This window comes from Elgaria multicarinata, chromosome 5 (genome assembly GCF_023053635.1).
Source record: "Elgaria multicarinata webbii isolate HBS135686 ecotype San Diego chromosome 5, rElgMul1.1.pri, whole genome shotgun sequence".
NCBI classification, from domain to species: domain Eukaryota; kingdom Metazoa; phylum Chordata; class Lepidosauria; order Squamata; family Anguidae; genus Elgaria; species Elgaria multicarinata.
The window spans coordinates 99,150,714-99,156,900 of record NC_086175.1 but is presented as its reverse complement, the minus strand read 5'-3'; positions in this window follow the sequence as shown (position 1 = coordinate 99,156,900).

The window sequence follows — 6,187 nt, the reverse complement described above, 5'->3', positions numbered from 1 at the left end:
TCCCCCTCACCCCCATGGAACCAGTTTGTGCAGTACTCACAACATTCTCTTAAAATTTCAAATGTGCACAACCTACCCAAAAAGGTTGGGAACACTGCTCAACTTGCTCTCCACCCTTAGGCTCTGCTCTCCAGGTAACACACTTCAGGACCAGGAATATTCCTAATGAATATGCAGTGGAAGTGAAGAATAGATTTAAGGGACTAGATTTAGTAGATAGGGTCCCGGAAGAACTATGGACAGAAGTTCGCAACATTGTCCAAGAGGTGGCAACAAAAAACGTCCCAAAGAAAAAGAAAACCAAGAAGGCAAGATGGCTGTCTGATGAGACACTGGAAGTAGCCCAAGAAAGAAGGAAAGCAAAAGGCAACAGTGATAGGGGGAGATATGCCCAATTAAATGCAAAATTCCAGAGGTTAGCCAGAAGAGATAAGGAATTATTTTTAAACAAGCAATGTGCAGAAGTGGAAGAAGACAATAGAATAGGAAGGACAAGAGACCTCTTCCAGAAAATTAGAAACATCGGAGGTAAATTCCAGGCAAAAATGGGTATGATCAAAAACAAAGATGGCAAGGACCTAACAGAAACAGAAGAGATCAAGAAAAGGTGGCAAGAATATACGGAAGATCTGTATAGGAAGGATAATAATATCGGGGATAGCTCAGACGGTGTGGTCAGTGAGTTAGAGCCAGACATCCTGAAGACTGAGGTTGAATGGGCCTTAAGAAGCATTGCTAATAACAAGGCAGCAGGAGACGACGGTATCCCAGCTGAACTGTTTAAAATATTGCAAGATGATGCTGTCAAGGTGATGCATGCCATATGCCAGCAAATTTGGAAAACACAAGAATGGCCATCAGAGTGGAAATAATCAACTTATATCCCCATACCAAAAAAGGGAAACACTAAAGAATGTTCCAACTATCGGACAGTGGCACTTATTTCACATGCCAGCAAGGTAATGCTCAAGATCCTGCAAGGTAGACTCCAGCAATTCATGGAGCGAGAATTGCCAGATGTACAAGCTGGGTTTAGAAAAGGCAGAGGAACTAGAGACCAAATTGCCAATATCCGCTGGATAATGGAGAAAGCCAGGGAGTTCCAGAAAAACATCTATTTCTGTTTTATTGACTATTCTAAAGCCTTTGACTGTGTGGATCATAACAAACGGTGGCAAGTTCTTGGTGGTATGGGGATACCAAGTCATCTTGTCTGCCTCCTGAGGAATCTGTATAATGAACAAGTAGCAACGGTAAGAACAGACCACGGAACAACGGACTGGTTTAAGATTGGGAAAGGAGTATGGCAGGGTTGTATACTCTCACCTTACCTATTCAACTTGTATGCAGAACACATCATGCGACGTGCTGGGCTTGACGAATCCAAGGCTGGAGTTAAAATCGCAGGAAGAAACATTAACAATCTCAGATATGCAGATGACACCACTTTGATGGCTGAAAGCGAGGAGGAGTTGAGGAGCCTTATGACAAAGGTGAAAGAAGAAAGTGCAAAAGCTGGGTTGCAGTTAAACCTCAAAAAAACCAAGATTATGGCAACCAGCTTGATTGACAACTGGCAAATAGAGGGAGAAAACGTGGAGGCAGTGACAGACTTTGTATTTCTGGGCGCAAAGATTACTGCAGACGCTGACTGCAGCCAGGAAATCAGAAGACGTTGACTTCTTGGGAGGAGAGCAATGACAAATCTTGATAAAATAGTTAAGAGCAGAGACACCACACTGACAACAAAGGTCCGCATAGTTAAAGCAATGGTATTCCCCGTAGTAACCTATGGCTGCGAGAGCTGGACCATAAGGAAAGCTGAGCGAAGGAAGATAGATGCTTTTGAACTGTGGTGTTGGAGGAAAATTCTGAGAGTGCCTTGGACTGCAAGAAGATCAAACCAGTCCATACTCCAGGAAATAAAGCCAGACTGCTCACTTGAGGGAATGGTATTAAAGGCAAAACTGAAGTACTTTGGCCACATAATTAAAAGACAGGATACCCTGGAGAAGAGGCTGATGCTAGGAAAAGTGGAAGGCAAAAGGAAGAGGGGCCGACCAAGGGCAAGATGGATGGATGATATTCTGGAGGTGACAGACTTGACCTTGGGGGAGCTGGGGGTGGCGACAGCTGACAGAAAGCTCTGGCGTGGGCTGGTCCATGAAGTCACGAAGAGTCGGAAACGACTGAACGAATAAACAGGAATTATTATTCCATGTGTGAGAGAAGACTCTTGAGGAGCCACACACCAGACTGCCTCACCCCTGAGACTTACACTAAGAATGAAAAAGGCAGTCCCTGCTGTACTTCCAGAAAAGAAAGAAACGAAAACTGCAGCTTTCTTAAAGATATATACACTGGACCAAAATAGACATTACTTTAAATGTGTATCTAGCAGCTATGTCTCCACCATCCCTGGCGAATTTTACTCTATATTAGGCATACCCTCCCCGCAAAAAATCTGTATGTTAAAACTGGATTACAATCTGTATTACTTTTAAAGTAATATATATTTTGATCCACAAAATATGAGTGATTATTTGTAGTGTGTTACATTCGCCACTAGATGGTATGAAAGGTTTTTTTTTTACAATGATCTTTCCCCTTTGATGATTTCCCTCCCTTTGATTTGACACCATGTTTTGTAATACTAAAAACCCCATTGAGGTTAAGTAATCTGTATTCCCTATTTCTTCGATTCTAAGACGCACTCCCCCCCCCCCATATAAACATCTCTAAAAATGGGGGGTGTCTTAGAATCGCAAGTGTGTCTTAGAGGTTTTTTTTTCTTTTGGTGGTACTGAAATTAGTGTGTGTCTTATAATCGATGGCGTCTTACAATCGAAGAAATACGGTAATTTAAGCCACCAAATTGTGGGTTGGTGATGAAAGAAACTGCTCAATGTTTGAAACATACAGTGGATTTTTGCTGCTGTTATGAATTCAACATAAATCTTACTCCTGGAGTTCAGATTCAGACCCTGCCTTTCATTCATATCTATCTATCTATCTATCTATCTATCTATCTATCTATCTATCTATCTATCTATCTATCTATCTACACCCACACCACTTACATGAATTTACACCTGCCAACTGAATTTAACATTGCCAACTGACAAGGTATATTTCATGAAGTGGTCTCTAATCCATGAAAGCTTATCCCACAATATATATGGTAGCGTTTAGGATGCTACAAAGATGTTTTTACTGCCAAAGACTTAACATTACTACCCCTTTGGAAGTAGATTATATTAAAATTCTTCCAGGAGGAACTACATATTGGGTTGGATCCAGTACAATCTTATACATTTCTACACAAGAAATCCTATAGATTACCTCCCAGGATTGCAGCCTTAGTTAAATTAACTTAGTTCCCACTGAAGTCATAATGATCTTTTCCCTTTAATTTCAGTGGGACATCACCCTGCAGTTGTCTGGGTCTTTGATGCTTTGCAGTTTGGGAGCTGTACAGACAGGAGTTGCAAACATCTCCTCCACGGCCCACTCCAGGAACTACCTCTCCAGAAATCCTAATTTACATCTATATTCAACCCATTACGTGTAGTTCTGTGATGCTTTTCACAGTCTAATTTTGTTTTACAAAATGAACCTACTGAGGCTGAAATGTTGTATGTTGCTTTGGGCGACTCCTTTTAAAAAATAATAAAAGTACATTTGAAGGGAAGTGTGTGCGTGTTGCTGGATGAGTGAGACATGCTTCTTAACTCTAACCCCATGTCATTTTCCTGTTGACTTCCTCTTTAGCTGTTTTTATCCCCACAAAGAAAAATGTATGGATACTTGCAATTTAAGCCTTACTAGGTATATTGCTCTACCATCTTTTCATGATAGGCAGAAATTTGGCAAGTGAATTTTTTCCCATTCATAATGGATGCTTTGCCACAACAACAACAACAACAACAACACACACACACTTTCCAGGTTACAAATCAAGAGATTTTCTGTTCTTCTTAATCTGCTATTAACTGCTCCTGCCTGTTTGTTTCCTGGTTGTTTTTTTATCTGCTTCTCTCCTACTTCCCAGGCAGTACATCAACTTTCCCCAACTGGGTACCCTCCAGATGTGTTGGACTACAACTCCAAGCATGCCTCAGCCATGTTGTAGTCCAACATACCTGGAAGGCAAAGTTGGGGAAGGTTGCAGTGCAGCAACACATTCCAGCAAGTGAGAGGGAGCGGATTTAAAGGAGGGGAATATCACATCTCCCAATTCATCAGTGGATTTAAAAGAAAAGAGGATTCTCCATGTTGCAAGTTGGCAACCTTAACTGGAAAAACATAAATGCCACGAAAGGAAGGTAATAGATAAGGAATGTGTTTTATGCAGGTGCCCACTCCACATAGCTTTATAAATCACAATTGAGACTTACGGGCTTTGCCTCTTGATCAAAACTATACAAGATATACTGAATCTGATAGGGGAGATAAAGGTCTAACTCACCCTGTTGACTTTCAGCGAGGAAAAACTGGATCTGAAATAGACCTGATATAGAAATATTTTGTAAATAAAATGAATAAATAAAACCCCTCGTGTCACAACCCCAGACTCCTTCACAGCAATCAGATAGTAATCCTATAAAACTAGTATTGCCATTAGCATAGAGCCACTGTCATACCTTTATATCTCTTTAATTTGTGATAGTGAGTCCAAAATCATGTCCTCAATCAAATGAATAGATGGATATTATCTTAAATTTATCATCTTTCTGTCTAACAGGCCAATGTGAATTGGGTCAAAGTAGTCATGCCAAAGAGAAAGTTTTGCATGTCTGAACTAGGCAGATCTCCTTCGGCTCACCCACTCATCCACTCCCATCTATCTACATGTTAACTTTCTTCATAGGCATGAATCATCCTTTCCTTTCTCTCATATCCTTCCTTTCTGCCAGGATCTGTTTTACCCAAAGAAACTTTCCACTAGTTTTCTTTCCCCCAAATTCTGCAATTTTTTCCTGGTTGCCATTTCCTACACCTACAACCACATGCTATTTTCATTACGTTCCTTTTAGCATCAGAAGAGTATAAACCATGAAGTGCTGGATGTTTTGAAGCAGCAGTTGGCAGAACTGGGGTATGAAGTTTCTTTAGGAGGCAAAAGTTGGTAATGACTTAAAATACACACACACAGAGAGAGGGAGGGTGGGAGATTAGCTTTTCTCCCACCATTCTTGCCAAGTTTTGTAGCTGCTTATAAAGATGCCTTTGTCCTATGGATTACAGACTCTAGCATAATTAACTGGTTCTCTTCCTTACTTGAGAAACTAAAGATTGTTGTACTGCTGTAAGCACCCAGGTGATGATACCCTAAGCTGGACACTGGACATATGGTATTAATGCCTAACTTTGCCACTGTGCTGCATTTCTGATCTTGGGTGCTTGCAGATGAGGCTTTTATCATGCCATTGGCCTGCCTCGCTTGTGGAATTTTATAGGGGGGTAGACAATGGGTGTCTTTACATTAAGGGGGAAATCACGTTGCTTACCCAGGGCATTTGTGCTTCCTGCTTTTTGGTGCAATTGTTATGGACTGCATTGCACAGGCAGAGAGGGGTGACCTCGTGCTTTGAATTGAATACTTCACCTCCATTCACTTCAACTGAGACAACGCCATCTAGTGGTGGAAGTTTCCACTTTTTTTAGGATGTTCCCACTTTAAGAACAGTTCTTTTCATGGTGGAATTTGCAAGGGATACAGCGGGAGAAGTCCTGTTCGTTCATGATGTCATGTAATCAACCGGCAAATTTCTTTGAATGGCCAGTCACGAGCATGCTATAAATTGCTCATTTAAAGCATCCCAATGTTGTCTTTCACTTGTATCTCTCTTTTGTTTGCCTACCATTTCCTCTGTCTTTCTTTTTCTTACTGAACAAAATTTGTTAAGGAGAAAAGATCGCAAGAGCTGCACAATGTCTTCTAATGGGTAGTGCTAGGAGCCCTCCATCTGGAACCACCCCTTGAGTGTATTCTTTTCCCCTGTCTTCTTTCTTAACCACTCCAAGATCTTGCCTTGTTTTTTTTAAAAGAAACATTGCTCCAAATACATTTTTACTCTCTTGTTATGTGGGTTTGTCCTGTGCTTAACACAGAGAAGAGACAAGTTTTTTTAAAGGCTTCAGTCCTGTGGACATTGACTTGAGGATAAGTTGCATTGAAAATCAT